The sequence below is a fragment of the Myxocyprinus asiaticus genome, chromosome 1, assembly GCF_019703515.2.
Source record: "Myxocyprinus asiaticus isolate MX2 ecotype Aquarium Trade chromosome 1, UBuf_Myxa_2, whole genome shotgun sequence".
In the NCBI taxonomy this organism is placed as follows: domain Eukaryota; kingdom Metazoa; phylum Chordata; class Actinopteri; order Cypriniformes; family Catostomidae; genus Myxocyprinus; species Myxocyprinus asiaticus.
In genome coordinates this window covers 40,516,732-40,541,810 of record NC_059344.1, presented here as the reverse complement: position 1 = coordinate 40,541,810, position 25,079 = coordinate 40,516,732, and the positions used below count along the sequence as shown (strand labels likewise).

General features: G+C 36.8%; 1 pseudogene; it reads left to right on the top strand.

Moving 5' to 3' along the window:
- Positions 1 to 23,399, top strand: part of LOC127441452 (T-cell immunomodulatory protein-like) — a 197,356-nt pseudogene extending 173,957 nt beyond the window's left edge.
- Positions 23,400 to 25,079: the final 1,680 nt, after the last annotated feature.

Genomic DNA, 25,079 nt, shown 5'->3' with positions numbered 1-25,079 from the left:
CAATTTTGACAAATTGACAGCATGTAAACGTCATCATTTAACGTATTAACACCTATAGAAATGTAGAAATGTTTACGTGTACTGTTTGAATTGATTAATATTGAATAATTCATATAATTAATAAGTTAAATACATTTAATTTATAATCAATGAGATTAGTTAAATGCCATCACATTTATTTAATGCAGTTGACAATTAAAAATGTATCCATACATTTGTTAGCTATAATCCAAACCTTCAGAATTCTTTCTGTGAAGAACAGACCCAAATTCAAGCCTTTTATTCAACGATCTCCGGCTCCATCCACCGCAGCGCTGCCACGCCTGCTGTAACCGTCAACCCGCATTGGTTTCGTTTTCAAAATTCAAATATTGCCGCCTCAAGCATTACGACCAGCGGTTTTACAGCAGTGATGTCGAATGCTCATTGGCTCTCAAGTGTCTCGTGACCATTTACAACATGCCATATTCTGCAATGTATATGTTTGAATGAGATAAGTCAGCGCCGTTCTGGAGTGCATCAGGAGAAGATTTACAGCGATTAATAATATAAATTCTACTCTCCACCTCACACAAAGCTATTGTATGCCATCAGGGAGCACATCGGATGCAGCGTATCGCCCTTTGGACTACTTTTGTACTGAATTTTGCCATTTTTCTGAATGAATTGTTGTGATTACATTTGTCTACCTGTTATGTGCTTTATATGCTTAATAAATGGTTATGATTAGGTTTAGGAGTAGGTGTGGGATTAGCGGCTGTAAAATATATATAAATGAATATATTTTAACAAAAAGTATTGCTACTGTGCATTAATCTACTTGTTATATGTTTTTATATTGTTGAAATGTGGTTATGTTTGGAGGTTGGGATAGGGTTAAGGGATCTAAAATAGTAATAAAACAGTAAAAATGTACAAATATATTTATAATCGATTCGCGTATTCAAATATAGTTGTAATGGATTGGTCAATATTTGTTTCTAAAGCTGTAAATACATAAAAATGTTTACGTCTTAGATGCTTTCAAACATCCATATTGTACGTTTTAGTGTCTATTCAAATGTAATAACATGTACGTTTAATGTTACAAATATTAACGTACAAATAGCTACGTATATTAATGAGATCAGGCTGTACATACAGTATGAACACATCAAGCTGCTGTCTTTTTTTCAGCATTTTCTATGTAATTTTCTATGTTCTATGTATTGGGAGAATATGTGTGGAATTAATGGAAAGCTTAAAGGAATAGTTTATACAAAAATTATAATTCTCTTATCATTTACTCACCTTTATGCTGTTTCAAATTTGTTTGTCTTTCTTCCATCTGAGGAACACAAACAAAGATATCAAAATGTAATTTTTCTGTGAACTATACATTTAAGTATATACATTTCTGCACTACTAGCATCACCTGACCACTCCCTTCATCTCCCATTGGTTGGTCATACTGAAATACTCACTTCAACTTTAAGCTTGATAAAATTAACATTGGAGCTGAGATTTTTAAGCTCTTATTGGTATATGGTGAAAAGCATCCAGTTACATTTACAATCTTATTATCTTGATTCTTTCACACCTAGTTGGTACACATTTTTTGTTTAATGTTTTTCAAGTCCATTGATCATCTTCCTCTCTCTATTCATCCTCGTTCACACTCTCACAAAGTGCTGTGAAGTGTAGTTTAGCCCAGCTGCTGGAGTGAGAGGGACGATTAGTATTGATCACAGCTTTTGTTCCTCTCTGAATTCCTCAGTCTCACTCTCCACCACAGCAATTAGGGACCACCAGCCTTTCACAAGCCCGCTGGATTATCCTCTCTTTTTCTCTCCATCTTTCTCCAAACATCTATCATCTCTTGTGTGCAGAAATCACTCTGTTTTAGTCACATAGCCTTAAAATACTAGTAGATACACACTCGTGCTGACTCTGAGTAAATATGTCTTTATAATCATGATCTGGATCATCATGGTGAAAGAGCAAAAGAAGGATTTTTTTTTTCATCTCAGCTGGTGTTACCTTCCCCTTTGTCTCTGTGCCTCACTTCAAACCATCAAAATCACAAAGCGAGCATGTTCACACTCAACACATATACCGCATCATCTGCTTTCTCCCTATGAAAAGAGATCAAGAGAGACTGTGATAATGACCTTTGTTGGAGGCTGTTTTCTTGGTAATTGATCGAAACGCCCCTTTTTTTCCATTAGGACTACTTGAAGTCCTTCATTATGTTCAGTGCACATATGCAGAGAGAGAAAGACAGGTTTGACCTAATGCAGTTCTGTCTTCCGTAATTACCACTCTCTCATTCCCACTCTCTTTCTTGCTCGAACGAGATTGAAGATTCAACAGATATATCGCTATGAAGATTTGGCATGATAAACAAGGGTGTACATTGGTGAAGCATTAGTAATCGTTACAAATATACAAACAATAGAGAGATATCAATGACAATGTTTATATGGAAATATCAGTTTATTTCTATGTACATCAGTGTGTATTAATAAAGCACTAAGCCAACATAGTCACATGACAACTTTTAATAATTTATATGAGATGACGAAATCGTAAGATATCCTACGACTTTGCTCAAATGAAAAGGTACAACTTTTAGATCAACCAATTAACTAACAGAATTTTAATTCAACACAATACAGGCATCAAGTTTTAGCTAACCTCTAATCCAGCTCTTTTTTAACAGAGGAAATGTTGTTACTCATTCCATATTTATTCATGCAATACAAATGTCTGATGTATACTCAGTGACCACTTTATTAGGTACGCCAGTACACCTACTTATTCATGCGATCATCTTATCAGCCAATCGTGTGGCAGCTGTGCAATGCATAAAATCTTGCAGATACGGGTCAGGAGCTTCGGTTAATGTTCACATCAACCATCAGAATGGGGAAAAAATATGATCTCAGTGATTTCAACCGTGGCATGATTGTTGGTGTCACACGGGCTGGTTTGAGTATTTCTGTAACTGCTGATCTCCTGGGATTTTCACACACAACAGTCTCTAGAATTTACTCTGAATGGTGCCAAAAACCAAAAGCATTCAGTGAGCGGCAGTTCTGCAGATGGAAATGCCTTGTTGATGAGAGAGGACAACGGAGAATGGCCAGACTGGTTCAAGCTGACAGAAAGGCTACGGTATCTCAGATAACCCCTTGTAATTTGGGAGTAAAATGGGTGGAAAAGACATTTTTGTACAAGCCACCTATTACTATTTCTCGATTTTGCAATCTCTTAGTATTTTTACATCCTGTCATGAGTTGAAAAATTGGTTGAAAAAGGCAACAAGCCACAACGGCTTTGAACTTTCAGAGTCGAAAGTGTACTTATGTATAAGAATTTTTCAACAGTATTTATGTTTGTGGGGTTTTGTTGCAATGATTCCACTTTGTTAATGGCAAAATGTCAAAACACACTTCATGGAGTTTCATACAGCAGATAAGGGAGTTCATAAGTAGCATAATGGATTGTAAATTATTTTTGTGTTATTTCTTGTGGCTCTAAGAGACATGTTTTGGATTGTGAACACTACTCCCTATGTATAATTTTTTTGGTAGGTTAGGTCTTTGTGGGGGAAGATCTGCATGTGACTTTGGCTTAGGTGGGTATGGAATTGAATGGCCTTTTCTGAATATTCATTAATAGTGTGTACATTCCAAATGCTGCTCTGCTGGAATTATTTGGTGTTATGTTACTCTAAAAGGACATTCTTGTGCCTGCAGAGTCTCTGATGGGTATTTGGTGTTTTTGCTATAAGTGTATTTTGCATCTTTTTGAGGTTAACTGTTTTGAGATCAAGAAACTGCTGTAGGCTCCTGGTGGGGAACAGTAGCACCACGTTATTTGCAAACAGAACACATTTAACTTCAAAATCTAGTGGAATAAAGGGGTATTTACACCAAGTCTACATTTTTACGCATGAAATGTGCATGAAAAGGGTTCAAAACAATACAATTAATATAAATTCCTGCATACCAGTTTCTTCCGAGGCCTTTTTTTTTTTTTTTTTTTTTTTTTGCACTAATTCAAAAGCCAAAAAATTAATTCAGGCATACAGACTGTTCAGTGAATGACTGGAATTTGGCATTTAAATAGTTGTGGTGCAAAAAAAAAAAAAATTTCCACTCTGCACTTAATGCCATTCTGACTTTGAGTGGCTGTATTTTCACTTTGCAGCTTTCCGTGACGGTAGCTTGATAAGATGGGAAGTGCTGCTGGGGCCCTATGGAAGACTCCACTTATCTCCCTCAGAGCAGACACGTGTTGCTACACACAAATCAGTGTCTGAATCAGGCCGCCATTTTGGCTCTGTAGCTCAGCGATCGGCTGTTACTCTCTAATCCTTCAGGCCCAGGCTGCATCGCCACCATTTGTTCCACAAGCGCCCAATCGACAGGGCAAAGAATGGTTTCTATAGCGACGCTAGACCCAAGATAATTTAACAAACAGGTTTGCTTGGGGAGGTGATCTGGGCTGTTGGGTTTACGATGAGTGTGTGTGAGAGATGTGTGGCCACTGAAATCTGATTTCATGTTCACTTATTATGCAGTGTATTGTATTTCTGGTAACACTTTAGAATAATAGTTCGTCATTAATAGGTAATTATGCAGGAAATAATACAGGATTAATGAGTAGTACTACATTAACACTTTAGTTACTACTATTTACTAATATGGAAACATGATTAACCAATCAGTAAGTAATAGCGAACTGATGACTGAGGTAGTTCACTGTTAGGTAATCACTAATTACTGAATATGATTTTCCTCATTGAGCTAATTTAAAATAATTTCTTATTAATTACTAATCAAAACATAAACATGTCTAAAATGTTATTATGTTTTTATTGTGAACATGATCATGAAATGCGCCTTCAGAGAAACATGCGCTCACGTGTGTTCTTTGTTGGAATTAATTTATGAATGTAACAGCTCGCTAAATCATGGCTACAGTGTCTGTTAGAGTATCATATTCAGCTTACAGAGATATGTGCCCAATATGTGTGTTCCTTGGGATATCTCTTCTGTTCATTACAAATTATTAACTTCGGCAGGTTTGTTATTGCTGGAGGTCTTTTTTAAATAATTCTGGTAACCCATAAGTAATGAGTCAAGTGTTACCACATAAACATGAAGGAATTACTAATTATTTTAAAGTGAGGGTCATGGTAACGCATTATTAATTAATGAATACACACTTGAATATACACGACATTTTTTTTGTTTTTTTACAAAACATTTTTTAAATGAATTTGTTATTCATAGATACTGTTGGTTAATATTACAAAAAGTGTTTAATCTGAGTAACTTAATGGATCCAGTGGAAAAAAAAGAAAAGAATGAGTGTCACGTCCATCAAGCTTCTAATTCAATCAGGGTTCGCCATGTTCAATGCTCACGCTGAAACTGAAATAAGAGTGAGTGCTCCGCCCTCCCGTCGATCCGCCTGCACGTGGTAAACATTAACATACATTCTGTTCTGTTCATACCGAACATAGGCAAAGGAGGAAACATGTCAAATTAATTTGATAAAAGCTGTATGCATTTACAGAGTGGGCTGTCTAGGGCGGAAGTACACATGCGGAATTGGCCTCATGCTGCACGCCAGTTTTCTCTCCATTTTCTGTTGAAGTCTTGTGAAGATCAATTCACTTGTCCTTTAGACACATAATTTTATTATTTTACTTTATGTTAAATATAAGACTTTTAAAACATGTAGTAACCATGAGCACCAGCAATTAAAAGCATTATCCTGCTAAAGGTTTGTAGCCTATGCAATTATGTTCAATTATTTAAATGATTCATAATTCAATGATTCATAATTCAATGCCAGAAAAAATTTCTTTGAATGTCTGTGAATGTTTGTTTGATCTGTTTGATTAAATTAATCAAATGTAGGAACAAACACTTGAGTATTCATTACTAACTGACAAGTAACACCTTAGTTACTATTAATGGTTTATAATGTGTTTTCACTTTAGAATAATGGTCCAGATAACCTTTAATTCCCCAGGAAGGAAACAGCAAGATCTCATTAATTAATAATGCATTACCATGACCCTCACTTTAAAATAATTAGCAATTCCTTCATACTTATGTGGTAACACTTGACTCATTACTTATGGGTTACCAGAATTATTTAAAAAGACCTTCAGCAATATCAACATTTACATTTATGCATTTGGCAGATGCTTTTATCCAAAGCAACTTACTGTGCCCTTATTATAGGGACAATCCCCCTGGAGCAACCTGGAGTTAAGTGCCTTGCTCAAAGACACAATGGTGGTGGCTGTGAGGATCAAACCAACAACCTTCTGCTTACCAGTTCAGTGCTTTAGTCCACTACGCCACCACCACTCCTTACAAACATGCAGAATTTATGTTTACATAAATGAACAGACATCCCTGTATTTCTGTAAGGTGAGCTAACTATGATCATGGCCGTAACCATCAAACCCCCTTCCCCCCATAATATTGGTCTACTGATATGGGTTTTTTCCATGGTTAATTATTACATTATTAAATTTGGTCCCCATCAATCCTGAATATGTGGTTACATCCTTGACTGTGATACTCTACCAGACACTGTTGCCTTGATTTAGCGACCTGTTACATTCTTAAATTAATTCCAACAAAGAACCCATGCATGATCTTGTTCACATAATTATTCACATTTTAGATGCATGTTAATGTTTTGATTAGTAATTAATTAGTAGTTATTTTAAATTAGCCATAGTTAGTAGATAGTTCTCAATGAGGTAGATCAAATTCAATAATTATTGATTACCTAACAGTGAACTACCTCAGTCATCAGTTCACTATTACTTACTGATTGGTTAATTATGTTTCCATATCAGTTAATAGTAATAACTAAAGTGTTAATGTAGTACTACTCATTAATCCTGTATTAATTCCTGCATAATTACCTATTAATGATGGACCATTATTCTAAAGTGTTACTGTATTTCTTCTATCAGTCTTGTTAATTGTGTATTGTGCCTAGCACGTATGTGATTTTAAAGGCAGCATTGGTAAAGCATGTCATTTTTTCCCCATTCGGTCTCCAGAGAGCTATTCACCTGTCTGTTGTTTTGCTAGATTGAAGTTATTCTTGTCTCTCTCGCTTTCTCTCTCTTGCATGCATTAGAGTACATCATCTACTCAAATGGTACGACAGCTGTAGAGTTAAAGAGAATATGTGCCCTTGCACTTGTGCAGACTGTGGTTGAATGAGTGAGTGGGTGTGTGTGTAGGAGGCGAGTTACAGCTCTATTAGCTTGTTTTGCACCCCTTCTTGTGCATGGCTAACTGAATCTAAATCCTCTTTGTGTCCCAATAGAAGGATTGGATGCTGTCAATCAAATGTGTGGGCAACGGATCTGCATGTATGTATTTTTAACCATACCACACCAAGCCCCAGCTAAACAACATCTTACTCCATTGTGTGTGCACGTGCGTGTTTGTGAGGGACAGAACATTGTTATATAAAAAGCTGAGTAATGCCGCCTAAGTTGATTTTTCATTTTGATTAGTTAAGCAATCATTCAGAGAAGAAACCCAGTGAGGGACATCTCATCATGAGCTTAATTGTTTGACTGATAACAACACACTGAACTCAGAACATACAGTATATTCTATATATAAAATAACTTTTTACAAACAAACCCTCTGCAGTGTCACGTCCAGGTCCTTCTTTTGCTGTTTTACATTCAAATTGAGCTAAAATGGCCGAATAATTATGTAGTCTGTAGAGGCCAGAAGTGTGGTTGCTTGATGTGAGACATCATGATAATTTAATCTTTAGGTAATCATAGAAAACATAGATGGAAATGCCAGCATTGTCTGCTTTGTCTACAGCATTTTCAGGAGAATGTTCAACAAGAGCAAGACTACACACAATGATGTTTCTGCTCTGGTTCTTTTCCTTATCAACAAGATTAACTTTTAGTAGATTCTCCATCATTTAGCCTATGGATCCACAGAGTGCATGCAGAATTCCAGCACTGCTATTACACTACCGGTCAAACGTTTTGAAACACTTGACTAAAATGTTTCTCATGATCTTAAAAATCTTTTGATCTGAAGGCGTATGTTTAAATGTTTGAAATTAGTTTTGTAGACAAAAAAATAATTGTGACACCATATTAATTTATTTCATTATAAAACTAAAAAGTTATTTAAAAAATTTTTTTTTTTAAATTGATGACTTGGACCAAATAATAAAGAAAAGCAGTCACATAGATGGGAACTCCTTCAGTACTGCTTAAAAAGCATCCCAGGGTGATAACTCAAGAAGATGGTTGAGAAAATGTCAAGAGTACATGTTTGCAGATTCTAGGCAAAGGGTGACTACTTTGAAGATGCTAAAATATAACACAGTTTTGATTTATTTTGGATTTTGTTTAGTCACAACATAATTCCCATAGTTCCATTTATGTTATTCCATAGTTTTGATGACTTTACTGTTATTCTAAAATGTGAAGAAAAAAAATTATGTGGTGTAAGTGTTTCAAAACTTTTGACCAGTAGTGTATGTGCCAAAGGGAAATTATTAGGACACTATTGTTCTTTTCTCTGTGGTACATAATGGAAAATCAGCTTATACACATAAAATTGTTCTTCTCTTTAATGGCATCATTAAGCCAGCCCTGACAGCTCTTACAGACACATGAGCAATAAACTGACCTCTCCTCACTTCAGGGCTGTGTGTGTTATCACTACAGCAGGACACATATGAAGTGTTCCGTCAGTTATTTCAGTAGATCAAGCATCCTTACTCTAAAATCCGTAGCCTGGAGTAAGACCTTAAATATAAGTTCGGCACAGGCAGACTATTGCCGGACCATACCATCATTCATTAGAGTCATGTAGTTCTTATAAAAGGTACTACATAATTACAATGATTGATCAATGATCATAATTGGTACTAACTTCACACCTTTCAGTGTGAAGTTCACAGTTTGGACTATTATAGATCTCTTAGCTCTTTGTGGCTCATTCTTTGAAAATTCCAGAGTGCATGGTGAGTTAGAAGGGTATGTAGATGAAAGGGACCTTTTTTACTGGTCAGTGTTAAGGTCTGTTCTCATGCTATTGTGTATGAGACTCTCTTAGCACTCACATTTACAAATAAATTGTTCACTTGACAGAAAACCCAGGGTCACTGTAGTCACTGTTAGTCTTTGTAAAACTCTTCCTCATGGTTCCACGGGGCTCCTGGTCTCTCAATTCCATGAGCTCACCTTGAAGATGTGCAGATGATTAATCTGTGTAAACATGTGCTAGACAGACATCTTTCGCAGTTATGCCAAGTCTCTCAGCAGTACATGTGCACCTCTGATGTTGGGGAGCAACCTTCAACCAGGGGGTGTCGCCAGACACCACAAATGAGACCCCCTGGTAGCCAGTGACCCTAAGCTTAATCCATGGCAAGCCCGGGTATCAATGCTGCCCAGGTCATAATGCTCTCGAGGGTGACCTTCAGCCTCCACATTCTGGTCACCATTTCGGTTTTTCACAGGTAGAGTCTCAAAGAAATATGGCCTGATTCCTGTGACAACATTTTTGTCCTCTCCACAATCGATTGCAAACTTACATTCAGGTCTGGTTCCATTCTGGTACAGAATGCCCTCTTTTCACAATCCAATTCATTTTGATTGGATAAAATCAAGTTTTCATTTATTTTATTGTTTTCTTGTTGGAAATTCTGTTTCACATTGTGGAATCACATAGATTGCTAATGCAGTTTCATGTTGACTTTTTTTTTTATTTTTTTATTTTTTTGAATCTAAAGAAATAAGTAATACTGTTATCAAAAAATTCAAATGATGTACACTCACATTTGATGAAGACTCCAGTCACATTAGTGCCCAGAGAAAGATTTTTTTATTCTTCAAAAAGCAGAGTCACCATCTCATGGTACTGTAGGTGCCATGTTGAGATCACAAGCAATCATGAGACCGTGTAGGGAGATTCAGATGTGTCTTATGATTGCTTTTGTTCGATCATAAGGGATCGAACAAAAATGTACAGCTTTTACTTCCATGGGGATAAATAAATGAACCAATGAACAATGGTATTATGGATTTCCTAAGTTTAACCCCTAATCATAATGTTTGGGACTGTAACCTTACCATAAAGTCAAACCCCTTACCCAAATCCTGAACATAACCATGATTTTAACCTCTGTTATGTGCCACGGAATAAAGAGAAACATTGGGGGTTTTGATGGAGTGTTCTTATGATTTTTCATAAGTTTAACCCTTAACCCAAACCTAAACCTAAACCATGATTTTAATATGAAAATAACTTTTGTGCTGCACGGAAGAAAGAAAACACTGTAGTTTGGAACGAGACAAAGGAAGCCTATTACAGGTTATTGACATATGGATTGAGTAACCAAATTTGTTCACAGATGTTTCCCTTTTTTTTAAACAAAGTATTGAAAAAGAGGCCACCTAAAATTTGATGCCTGTATTGTATTGATTTAAAATGTAGTTTGTGTATTGGTTGGTATAAAGGCCAAGTCGTACAATATCTTAAGATTTTGCCATCTTAGACAAATTATTTAGGGTTGTCATGAGAATGTGTTGGAATCTACATACAGTATATATCACAAAAAGGTGCATTTACACATTTGTAATGCATAGAGGTGACATAAATGTACCTACACAGGAATCATAATTATGGGAAATTGAACCTAAGTTGCCAGTGCACAATCTGTATAATGCAGGCATTTTTAAAGACTACTAAGATATGAATTCAGTCATCATACTCTTCTACCCACAATATTAGTAATAACAATTCTGTTTTTGTCATTTTTTAGTCACATGCTCATACAATTTCTCACTACTGGGGAGGCACTGGCACCCACAAAACTCTGCATATTGCAGAAAAATAAATAAAAAAGTACTTTGTGCACATTTCATCTTCTTCATCGTACACTCTTTTTCTCCTACACCTTTTACTCCGCCCTCAATCCCACTCTCTTCTCCTACAATTTAACCTCTCTTTTCATCCTCTCTCTCTCTCTCTCTCTCTCTCTCTTCCTGCAGCAGGGCAGCTCAGTAAGTCAGCTCATCTCTCTCTCCAGCTGCCCTACACTGTGCTCGGTTTGGGGCGCAGCGCCAACTTCCTGGATCACCTTTTTGTGGGCATCCCCCGGCCCCCTGGAGGGAAGGTACAGACATGAATTCTCTCACAAGCGTACACACACATGCTCAGCATATGGAGGGAGGAGGTGGGATTCATGGGTAGAAAAGCCCCAGGAGAGGAAGAGCATGCAGATGGCCTGGTTTATTTCTACCTGCTCCCTAACTGTGTCTAAAAGGAGGAGAACACGTACTGCTATATATATATATATATATATATATATATATATATTCTTTCCATCATTCTGTCCCTGTCTGGTTTTAGCTTCCTCTAAAATTCCCCCGGTGCTGCTCATTTAAATTTAAGGCGTCTGCTTCCTCTGCTGTCAGAGCACTAAACAGAGGTCTTTATCAAGCAGTGATTAGAATTGCAGATTTTATTTACCAGCACACTCATAGCACCCATGGTCACATGCACATGCATACACACACACAGTTGAAGTCAGAAGTTTACATACACTTAGGTTGAAGTCATTAAAACTCATTTTTTAACCACTCCACAGATTTCATATTAGCAAACTGTAGTTTTGGCAAGTCGTTTAGGACGTCTACTTTGTGCATGACACAAGTAATTTTTCCAACAATTGTTTATAGACAGATCGTTTCACTTTTAACTGACTACATCACAATTCCAGTGGTCAGAAGTTTACATACACTAAGTTAACTGTGCCTTTATGCAGCTTGGAAGATTCCAGAAAATGATGTCAAGCCGTTAGATAATTAGCCAATTAGCTTCTGATAGGAGGTGTACTGAATTGGAGGTGTACCTGTGGACATATTTTAAGGTCTACCTTCAAACTCAGTGCCTCTTTGCTTGACATCATGGGAAAATCAAAAGAGTTTAAATGTATTTGGTTAAGGTGTATGTAAACTTCTGACTTCAACTGTACATTTACAAACCTTGTGGATGAGCGAGCCTCACGTACAGCAATTTGCCATGTTGTGTTTTTTAAAACTAAAGGGAATGAGAGAGGAAGACTCTGCCAGATAGGTTGCTAACAAGAGCTCTGCGTATTGGGTTGTTTTTCCGACACAGATAAATGTTTCTACTCAGCATACCTTCAATTCCTGCTTTTTTTCCCTGCTGACAGCTCATGTTTGAGCTCATCTAGAGAACGGAAAGGTGTTCAGTCTTTTCTATCAGTTATATATCTCTAATCTTTTACAGTGCCTTTTACAATTCAAAAGAATATTTGAGGAAAATGCATTGCTCAGATGGAATCAGTGCTGGTTCAAGACCATTTTAACTGGGGTGGACTAGGCTGGGGCCAGTTGTGCTTTTAGGGGGCAATCTCATCATACCTGAAAGATACAATGTTCAAGTAGAAAATAATTGTAATGCCATTTTTGAACAAAACAGCCAAAGAGTGACCAACCACAACTGAGCACAAAACCGATTGAACAATATAACCATAAATTAAGGGTCATGACATATATTTCAATCATAACACAATCTACTCGCCCTTTTCTGGGCTTTGACCACAGTAAGCAACTGTAACCATTGTCAAGTTGTTTTTTTAGAATGGCAGATGCTGTAAATTGATATACTAAGTCTAAATAAACAAATAAATGCAATCTTAGCAGTTGCATAAATAAAATTAATGATGGTAAATATTTGGCAAAAAATTATTTGTCCATTCATAAATTAAAACAACATACACACAACGTACACAAAGTAATGTGTGACAAGAAAGCAGTCTTAAAGGGATAGTCCACTCAAAAATGAAAATTCTCTCATCATTTACTTACCCTCATACCATCCCAGATGTGGATGACTTTCTTTCTTTTGCTGAATTTAAATTAAGATTTTTAGAAGAATATCTCAGAAGAAGAAGGTCCATACAATGCAAGTGAATGGTGGCCAGAAGTTTGAAGCTCAAAAAGCACATTAAGGCAGCATAAAAGTAATCTATATGACTCCAGCCATTAAATCTGTCTTCAGAAGTGATATGATAGGTGTGGGTGAGAAACAGATCAATATTTATGGCCTTTTTTTACTATCATCTCCACTTTCACATTCTTCTTTGGTTTTTGGTTTTGTGCATATCGCCACCTGCTTTGCAGGGAGGAGAATTTATTGTAAAAAAAAAAAAAAAAGGACTTAAATATTGATCTGTTTCTCACCCACACCTATAATATAGCTTCAGAAGACATGGATTTAACCACTGGAGTCTTATGGATTACTTTTCTGCTGCCTTTGTGCATTGTGGAGCTTAAAAATTTTGGTACCCATTCACTTGCATTGTGAGGACCTACAGAGCTGATATATTTTTCAAAAAATCTTCTTTTGTGTTCGGCAGAAGAAAGAAAGTCATTCACATCTGGGATGGCATGAGGGTGAGTAAATGATGAGAGAATTTTCATTTTTGGGTGAACTATCCTTTTAAGCAGTTTCATATTTTGTCTTAGGAGAAGCATTTGAGCAGGTTGAGCCAAACAGACTGAGTTTCTCAATAACGTGGCCATTTTTAATGATGGTGTAACGCCTGTTTTCCAAACCAGCATATTCAACCCCAATTCTGAAAAGTTGGGACAGTATGGAAAAAGCTAATAAAAACAAAAAGGAGCAATTTGTAAATTCTATTTACTAATTAACAGTATTTTGTGAAGTATAATTCAGAATAATGTGCACTGATACAACACAATTTAATCAAACAAAATCAGACATGCTACATTTTGAGCTTGAAAAAATTTAGGAAATAATCAGTTCTTTATGAATTCTTTGTGACAGTTATCAGACTTTTGATTTGTTGCCAAAATCAAGCCGTCAGTACTAGCAATTAAATATTTTATCTCACACAGAGTCTGCAATAACACAGTCGAAGGACTTACTCTCAGAATAAGCATTATATAATCTTATTATATCGTTAAACTAAAAGTAGAGTCTTCATTCTATATTTAAAATAGTCCCATCCAGTTCTCTCCACTGCATAATCGTAAGGTGGGGGTCTCTCCATTAGCATAACCCTTAAACGTGTGGGCCCTGAGCCGCCCTCCTTCTCTAATGCTCAGAGCAGCAGTAGAGGGTCTCTGAGTGTGAAGAGAGACAAATCCTTCTCTTTCTGCCTGTGCCCACGATTGACCTCAGCAGTAGGCATAATCTTGACTCCCCACAGGGCGACAGAGTACGACCCCATCCATTTCATTTACGAGACTAATCCACGCTTACTAAAGACACTTGCTTAAAATAGTAGCAGCAGAGATACTTCAGACCCCACACTCTACTTTAGCTGCACTTGTGCATGTCTGGGTGTGTGTGCATACCGCAATGTAGCATTATGATAAATGTGTTGTCGGAAATTAAAATCTGTACCCCTGGAGGATTACCTCAAAAAGATGGATTTAACGTTTTCTACTAATTGCTGTCGAGAAGCAAGTTGAAGAGGGAAAATTACCTTAGTAACTGATTGAGGTACTGTCTTCATAATACATTAAACCTCCCAGAGACTTCCTTTCCTCTAATGAACTTTTTTGCAAACAGCTGGGGGAATAGATGACTATTGATGCTGCTTCATGTTTGGAGTCTTATTAACAGCTTGATTCACTAAAAATGATGCCATTTGCTCCAAGCGGAACGCTCACGACTTCGATGCGAATGAAAAAGTTGTTTTCATTTCCTCTCTCGAATCTGCCATGTTTCTGTATATAATTTTTTATTATTTTCTCTCTGAGAGCGGAGTAAATATTAAAGATTCTACTGCATAGATAATTTGAAGTAAACATCATTGATGGACTCAAACTGGGTTAGCGGTTTAGGGCACCTACACACTAGGGAAAGCTCTTATGGAGCGTTTGGCATATAGGAATGTGTATGTCCCTTTTGAGGGTGTAGAAAGAGCCGTGTCAATTTGAAATGAAGTGGGCATACAGCAAATTAGATTTCTGAAAGCACAACTGGACTCATCTCTCTAACATTCCCATTGATCAACGGATGCCGTACGTCAAAGTGGGTTTCCGCCAACGCTGAAATGTTCTCAACTTTGGGGTGCATGGTGAAGCATCACTTTTGCAAATGCTTGTTTCCTATCTGTCCTTCTGATGCATCATCCCTGATGATATCAATGCATTAGAGCATTCTCTGATGCAGGGTAAACTCTAGTGTGTAGGCGCCCTAAAGTATTTGACTGGGTTGTGTCCAGTTTAATTTCCATAACAGTCACTGTAACATTATTCTCTCTTTTTCTTTCTCTCTCCCTCCTTATCAATCACTCTCTTTCTCTTTCAGGACATAAGGAAAAAGGAGTGGACTGCTATCATTCCCAACTCCCAGCTAATTGTTATACCATACCCACAGAATGACCCACGCAGGTACACACAAACACACTGAAGGATCAGATCTCTAGTACAAACATTATTTATGAATTCCACCACAAGTATTCAATTTTGTCAACTCGTTTCTGATCAGTATCCACCAAGCACCAGAGATGCAAATCCACAGGCAGCAAGCTAATGATAATAAACTTGTTCATTTAATTAAAAGCAGATTCACACCAGAATAGCATCCGTCACTAGACCTAATCAGGGCCGTGAGATGGTGTTTCCTTGTGCATTAATATTTAATGTGTTTACCAGAGCCGGCGAAATGTATCTTAATGAAGCTGTCCGCCAATCCTGATCATAAATAATTGAGCAGCTCACTTGATTTTCCGCTATTCTCCGTGGACTGCGCTCTGGTGTCATCGGCTGCCGTTTTGCTTTCAAACAATTCATAATCATAAACAGAGTATCCACCTGTCTTGTGCACTATCCATCTATTATTTTGTAAAGCGGCTCATTTTGATGTCCTGATGCTTCAACTCGTTGGAGAGTGCGCATCAGGGCAGACTATATTTAGCTGTCTCGGGTTCTTTGAGTCGTCATATTAAAGCTCCCGAATGAAGGTACAATGTGCTAATAAGAGTTTTCTTCAGTGCTGTAAACTCCATCTGTCACTGTTTTGATGATTTACACAGGTTCGCAATAAATGTGATGTCTTTATGCGCGGTCTCAGATTTCATTTCTGAGTTTTGAATGATGTCCAAAGTGTTCTCTGAATCTAAAAGATAGATATTTGAGTCTGTATTGCAAATTTTTCCAAAAGTTTTTAATGATCTTTTTGTCTTTTTCCCTGTTTCTCTGCAGTTGGAGTGCAAAGCTGTACCTCACCCCCAGTAATACAGTCTTATTGACAGCAATAGCATTGATTGGGGTGTGTGTCTTTATTCTCGTCATCATCGGGATACTGCACTGGAAGGAGAAGGTGAGATATCTGATATCTTTCATTTCTCCTTTTAATTTTCAGCCTTAGTTTCCTCTCACTCATCATTAGTTTTACTGATCAAACCAAACCCATTTTTGCATCATTGGCTCCTACCACAGTCCCTGTTTTATCTCTGGATCTCTTTGAAACATGTACACTCCTTCATCTGTCTATCCTCTCTTCTTCCTATCCGGCAAATGATTGTGACCTCACAGAGACTCGTGAAAACACATACCTCAGCTGTGAACGTGTGTGAAGATCTGAGCAGATGGGTGTGTCTGTGTGTGGCCCTGCCCTCAGGCACTCTCAGAGGGTGCTCCACACACACACTGCTATGCTGCTAATTGCTTTGTTCTGTCCTTTCAGCATATCAAATCTGTTTCTCATTATCCCACACAACATGCCCTCTAGAGTGATATGTGTGAATTTGTGTGTATGAGCCCATGAGTTTGTGTCTCTCTGTTTGGGAAGTTGATTGTTTCTTGTATGCAATCTGTACCTCTGAATATGTGAAGTTGGGGAATTCAAGAGTCTTCACACATCAACGAGTGTACACCAAATGCTACAATGCTTTGTTTTCTGCATGCTGCTACATATTGCGTATGGTCGAGCGTTCTAGCCTTACAAAGTATACTCTTTTGACCACGAGCCTGAACAGATGCAATCAATGCAAGAACATTCAACTCCAGGCACATGCGGAGGCAACACGCAGACTGTGCTGACGAGGAAATTTGTATCACACACACTCTGCATGAGACGTAGCGGAACCAGAAAACATATGGAATGAGATGGGTGACCGCTATACTCAGGGTTGGGAGGGTTACTTTTGAAATTTATTCCACTACAGATTACAGAATACATGCTGTAAAATGTAATTTGTAACTTGTTCCGTTAGATTACTCAAGGTCAGTAATGTATTCTAAATACTTTAGATTACTTCTTCAGCACTGGTAGATTTTTTCACTTGTTTTGACCATAAAAACTCTGCCAGTACAGTAAGACAAAATACACGTTAAAAATACATTCTCTGAAAAACCTAAATATCTTATGCAATGTTGTTTCTCAAACAAGATCAATCAAATTGATCTTGTTTTAAGGATTTTTAGATATTTTACTGGAAAACAATAAAAAAATTATTATCAAGAATACAATTTTTGCCCTAATATCAAAGGTCTTACTAGAAAAAAAGAAATTATGATCCAACGTGAATTTTCTTGATAAAAAAATACGATCGTGCCTAGTAACATGTGCATGTAAAATGGCTAGAAATAGTATTTTAGCTTAGCATAAAGCTGACAATTTACACAAGGTTTATTTCTATTTCTTCTGCTCCAAACTTACTTCAAACGTACATCTCTGTCTGCTCGTATGAATGTAACACATCATAAGAAAGTGTTTCACTGCTGTTCAAATGCACTTCGGATGGCATCATTTATATGTATAAATGTTTTCCATCTGAAAGGACTAAATATTAAATGAAACAAATGACAATAAAATGCAAAGTAATCTCTTCAGTAATCAAAATACTTTTTGAATGTAACTGTATTCTAATTACCAATGATTTAAATTGTAACTGTAGTGGAATACAGTTACTTATATTTTGTATTTTAAATACGTAATCCCGTTACATGTATTCCATTACTCCCCATCCCTGGCTATACTTATGAATGGGAGAAATTGTAATGCTGCGTATGGCAGCTGTAGGGATGGAAGTTCCACTTTACAGTTAAAAGAGCCATTCACTTTTTTGGTAGAGACATCACTTTTAAGTTTACTCAAGAACATGCATAGGCATTAACTGGACCAGCCTGAAAAGTAGCACTTTTTTACATGATCTAAACTAAAGAAGCACAATTTATGAGACGACTGTTGTCAGATTTTATAGCTTTTGAAAATTTGAAATATGTTATTTGATCTAGTGCTGCAAAAACTAATTGATTACATTATAATCGTAAATCAAAAATAATCGGCTACAAATTTCATTATCGATTAGTCGGATATGTGCGGCATGCATGGAAAAACTTGATGTCATCACTTTACAGTAGTGAAAAATGCATTTGCATGATAAAACCTTTATATATATATATATATATATATATATATATATATATATATATATATATATATATATATTATTTATTTATTTATTTATTTATTTATTTTACTTTTTGTTCACAAAGTATTTTTAATTAGATATATTTTAATTAAACACAGGAAATACAAATTAGCTTTTTTAAATCAGATTAATTGATCAATTGAATAAATGATCAAAGATGAATCGTTTATCGAAATAATTTTTAGTTGCAGCCCTAATTTGATCGTAATCTTCACCAACTGTTTTAGAGAGTTTGGCCTGTCCCCATTCAAGTAGATAGGAGCTTTACTTGTATGTACAGAAATTACCATCCCACAGGCTACTAGGAGGCATTAAAAACATGACTTGCCTTAGAGGGGAATTTGGCAGTATGTGGTAAACCAAAGTATAGATTAGCCTTAAGTGGTACCACTTAACATTTGCATAAGATGCATGTTAGTGTTTAAATAAAAATAGAAAATGTCCCATACTCTGTCATTGCTTATAAACAGCAATGTTATTTGCAAATGGCAAAGACCCTTTTCAGACATTTTCTTTTTCATTATAATCACTGTCAACAAAATGCACCTATATATCAGCCACAACATTAAAACAACCTGCCTAATATTGTGTAGGTCCCCCTCATGCCGCAAAAACAGCGGCAACCTGCATCTCAGAATAGCATTCTGAGAATTTACTCCAAATGGTGCTAAAAACAAAAAACATCCAGTGAGCGGCAGTTCTGTGGATGGAAACGCCTTGTTGATGAGCGAGGTCAACAGAGAATGGCCAGACTGGTTTGAACTGACAAAGTCTACAGTAACTCAGATAACTGCTCTGTACAATTGTGGTGAGAAGAACAGCATCTCAGAATGCTATTCTGAGATGCGGGTTGTCACCGTTTTGGCGGCACGAGGGGGACCTACACAATATTAGGCAAGTGGTTTTAATGTTGTGGCTGATTGGTGTATACACACCAGCTCGCAACCACCCAGGTGTGCAAGGGGTGTTTCTTTTGTTTGTTTGTTTGTTTGTTTGGTAGGTACTGTAGGTAGTACTCATTTGTGTACCTTTTAAGGGTGCTTGTGTGTGTCCATCTCTTTGGAGGTTTCATGACAGTCCTGGCTCTGCTCTTAGTGCGCATGTTTGTGAGAAGAGAAGAGCTGTTCTTGTGTTGGCGTCCTCTCAAAGCCATCTGCTGTGGGTGCCTGATTATGCATGCTGAAAACCATAATTGCTCTCTGCTCAGGGAAGCGCTTCCCACTACACGACCTTCATTGGAGTTGACACTGCATTAAAATAACATGCTGGCTCCATATCTCTGTTCCTCAGCTCTGCAATTATATGTTTGACAAAAGGGAAGAGAGAGATAGAGAGAGGAATAAAATGTAGAGAGGGAGCATTTTGCCTTTGTCTTGTGTTGAAGAGTGGTGGATGGAGCATAGGATTTCCTGATGCACACATTCTGGTAATGATTAGTGTTGCTCACTTACTCAGTTATTAAAAGGTCAAGAATCAGCTCTGTTCGCCTCTGACTGTCTGAGAGAAACAACAAGCTCTGACTCTCCTGAATCTGTGAGCTGTGGAAGCTTCAGGAGGTCTAATATCGCATGTTGCTTCAACACTAGACTTTAACACATTTATTGCCGTTTCTCGCAATCCAAATGTAGCACAACTCAGAACATGCTGTTTCTAGTCAGAGATATGTTTATGCATGACATTTTATGATATGTATGTGCCTTTACAAATCTGTGCCGTGGAAATGTCAGCCACTTTTCACAGCATGGCTTCCACACTCAAGAGACCCCTCATGAAAGTGCATGTTCTCATCGGACGTGGCTTAAAACATCAGATATACACAGCTCTTTCTTTCCTTCTTTTTTTTTTTTTTATTCTTTCATCTCTCTCCATGCCCTCCATCTTCATCACTTTGCCCCCTATTGACAGCTTGTAATTGAAGTGGCTTTAGCAGATAAGAGAGGGTAACCTTCAGTGCCTGTGAAAATAGCATTCGGAGGAGATTGTTCCATCTCTGTGGACTGTACCATTTGCATGCCTGAAAGGGGCACAATATTTGTACAATATAAACAAACAGATAAGACACAGCATTTTTCTCTTCGCCCATTGCTCCTTTCTGCATCCTACTCAGTGTCACAGACACAGGTAGGGGAGGTACTGAGCTGTTCTCAACCATTTGCATGGGGCAGGAACACACCTTGTCTAGCAGCTTCATGTAGACATCCTTAATTCAAGAAATGCATCAATGAAGAGATAAGGAGACTGCTACAACTGTGCACTAATATCATTAAACATACAGCATAATGACAAATGAAATCAACTTTGTCACTTTGTGTTTGTCTTTTTTGTTTATTTGTTTTTAAAATACAAGTGGTTCAATACAAGTTAAGCTCATTTGACAGCATTTGTGGCAAAAAAAAAAAAAACCTTCTTCTCTTTAAAAAAAGCAAAAATTTGTGTTATAGTGAGTTACTTACAATGGAAGTGAATGGGGCCAATCCAAAAATGTTAATATACACTGATTGAAAATTATAGCTACAAGACATAATCAACATGCCTGTTAACATGATTTCAGAGAGAATTTTAGAAAGAATTTTACAAGTGCCTTAATATAACCGTGATTTTTGCTTTTTTTTTTTTTTTTTAAGGAGGGATATATATATAATTTTTTTTTTTGTGGTAATCAACATTATGCCACAAATGATGTCGATTCAGCTTAACTTGTATTGAACCCACAATATTCCTACATAAATACAATAAAGATAAACATTACATGCATATGGTGACAGTCACTTTGTTGTAAACAAACCTCAGCTTCATCATTAGATCAGTATGGCATCTCAAGCTCATCCTTTGAAGTGAGGAGAATGGAGAGCATGATTTTGACATGAAAAGTTCTGTGTGAAAATGCTTGAAAGTCAACATGACTGCATTTAATCTTCCATGCGGGAGACAGCGGATATATGTGGGTCACATGAATGTCAGCCTGTGTGTTCATTGATGCTGTACTGTATGCTGCCTACGGCTCCATCAGTACTTGAGTTGTGTGTTTTCTTGAGCTTGTCAGAACCTTGAGCTGTGCATGTTGGAGAGCACATGTCAATCATAAAGGGTGCAACACCACCAAACAACCCAACATTATATGAATGGCTGGTTGTTATCTTGACAACATGGAAACTTCCCTTTGGTCTATGCTAGAAAATATGTTGCTATGTGATGCATCATTATGTTATTTCAGACAGTCGATCTGACAAAGACCATTACGTATAAGATGCTGCTTGAAGAATTAAAATGATCTGGAAGTCTTGCTATGTAGTAAAAAAAAGAAAAAAAAAGTCTCTTTCAAGACAAGTCAGTCCACTTGGGAACGGGCAGCTATTTTCTATAGATACAAGTGGCATAAAAGTACAGCTCCTATCTACTTGAATGGGGAAAGATTATGATCAAATAACATTTCAAATCAGCAGTAAAATCTGACAACAAAGAGATCATAAATTGTGGTCCTTCAGCTCAGATTACACAACAAACTTTATTTTTCAGGCTAGTCCAGCTAATGCACATGCGCATTCTTGAGTTAACTGACAGGTGATCTCTGTACCTAAAAGGTGATTGGCTCTTTTACCTGCAAGGTGGGACGTACTTTTGTACACCCGCCATATTGGGTGTTCCATTTTTTGGGTGTACCGACGTGCATTGCCACAGTTACAAGAGAAAAATATGCATCTGCTGCTAAAAATACATCCAGGTGACCCTTACAGAACAGGAGAGCCAATTCACATGTGCCTCACAGAGGGACCCAGTGTATGATCACTCATACTAGCTGAGAATAGACACCGTTTTTGCCATCACTGAGACAGGATAATCACTGTGCATGCACACGCACACACACACACACACACACACAAACACACTCGCTCTCTAGGATTGGCAGTGTGTGTTATTATCAGTCTCAGGCAGCAAGTGTCTGGTGTTGGCTCTATCTGTGATCGCACACAGAGGTATTTTGCTGTGGTAAAGTGTGCCATTGTGTGTGTAATGAGTTCTCTATCTGTCTGTCTCTCTCTCTCCCTCGCTTTGTGTCTGACCTTTCCTTTCCCAATGAATCAAACCAGAGCTAGTTTCTCTGGATTGTGAAGTTACAGAGAGCATGTAGCCATCTCTGATTGTTTGTGTGTTACAGAAAGCAGATGACCGGGAGAAGAGACAGGAAGCCCATCGCTTCCATTTTGATGCCATGTGAGAATATGGAAAGCATTATGATTTAACACAGACAAGATCTGCCCTGCATTCATTTCATCAAATGGTTTATTTAATCATTTAATTTATATTTATGTTTATGCATTTAAAAAATGCCTGCAACCAGGGGAATCCATCTTAAGGCAAATGAGGAGTTTCTACTGGATCTGTCGATGTCTGAAGAGACATGTTTCTTTTTTAATTTGTCATTGTTTACATGAACTTAAACACATAAGGATGTTTGGACATTGAGTATTTGGTGTACCTTTCAGTGCCATTTTTATACGTTGGTGTGGCATAAACATTATTAGTTACAATAGTCTTTCTTTTCCCTCATTGTTAAAGTAACATTGGTAACTATTCCTCTCATGTTTTGGAGATTCACATGGTACATTTTGAAAGATTTAATTACTTTTATTTAATTTTTTATTTAGTCTTTCTTTATGTGTATGGATGTGCCTGTGTGTGATAGTTCTTTTGTTTCACTGAATCCCTAAACAGTTGTAATCTAGGTGCTACATGTGTAAACATATTTAGATGCACTGTGCCAGGCCCTTTTCTGCATGTTCATGTTATCTGCTCTAAACTGATTTTATTAGGAATTTAACCTGTAACCAAATAACCGCGCACACCTGATTAATAGTTTGTAGGTGTGTAGGACATATACTATAGTAAAGTCAAAAAAAGAAAAAAAAGTCCCGTACACTACCTTAGCTTGCAAAGAATATCACAAAACTTTTATTTGAACGTTTCGGTCACACGAAGAGTGCAAAACCACCAAATTTAAAATATCAACACATCTGATGTTAGATAGAGGAACTCTAGAATACAACAAATGCCTACTGGTAAACTTAAGCCAAATTTTATAAAAGACAAGGAAAATATTTCATTCTTAAATACAGATTTAAAAATAAAAATGTACAATTACAGTAGATTACAACCAGAAGAGGACCAACGACATTATATAAAGATCCTTTAAAGACTCTATATAAAATTATTGTTATTGTAAAATAATATATATATATCCTGTATTTATGAATGAAATATTTTCCTTGTCTTTTATAAAATTTGGATTAAGTTCACCAGTAGGCATTTGTTGTATTCTAGAGTTCCTCTATGTGTTGATATTTTAAATTTGGTGGTTTTGCATTCTTGTGTTTTGTAAATGTCTGACGAAGGTCATGTGACCGAAATGTTCAAATAAAGGTTTTGTGATATTCTTTGCAAGCTAAGGTAGTGTACGGGACTGTTTTTTCTTTTTTTGACTTTACTATAGTAAATCTAATTTACTGTTATTGGTTATATGGTACGTCTCAGTTTTCAGATGTGTTGATTGGTGATGACATATTTTAAATTTGGCGGTTTTGCACTCTGTGTTTTGTAAATGCCTGACAAAGGTCATGTGACTGAAACGCTGCAATAAAAGTTTTTTGATATTCTTTGCAAACTAAGGTAGTGTGTAGGATTTTTTTCTTCTTTTTTTTCTTTTCTTTTTTCTTTTTCTAACTTTAAGGACTGAAAAAAAAAAAACACTTGAGATAATAAAAACAAAGTGTCTATTTACACTAAGTGCTAATAGCCCATCTTGTTGGCAGAAGCTATTTACCCTAACTCCGCCCACCACTGCTCAGACCATACTCAAGACAGCCACGACAGATTTATTTGGGGTCAACTGCTGATCAAACGAAGGCGGGCATTTTTGAATTTTTCACAATGGGGCAGAGACATTAAACTGGTTAACGGGTTAGACATTTAGTGGATTAAGACATTGGATAACTAAGTGACTATTTGCGATGGTATGTGTATGTGTTCACGCTGGAGATCCGGGTTTGAATCCCACCCCTTAACATACTTTTTCCAATGTCACTACTCTTAATATTTCCTATAATACTACTTATAGTAATAAATAAAAGAGATTCCTCGCAATGAAGGTTGGGGAGTTGAGAGAAGGATTTGATCCAGATAAAATTAACCATGGTTTTACTGTAGTAATATTGTAGTAACCATGTGTTTTGGTGGAAACTATATAGTTCTGATGTACTAACCATGGTGTTAATACAGTAACATGTTGTTAATAGTAGTTAATAGTAACCATGTTTAATTTTGTGGTTACTATGATTTTACTAGAAAAATACCATGGTGATACTATGGTTACTGTAGTAAAACCATGGTTCATTTTTGTAAGGTAGGGTTAGGGGTTGGTGTAGGGTGTCTGTGGGACTCCAAATAAACACAATAAAAATGCTGCAGTGGTACCACTATACTGTATGTTAGTATTTAAACAGGGGTGTAAGAGTATCTGCCACTATTTGCACTATAGTAAGAAGATGTTTTTTGTTGCTTTT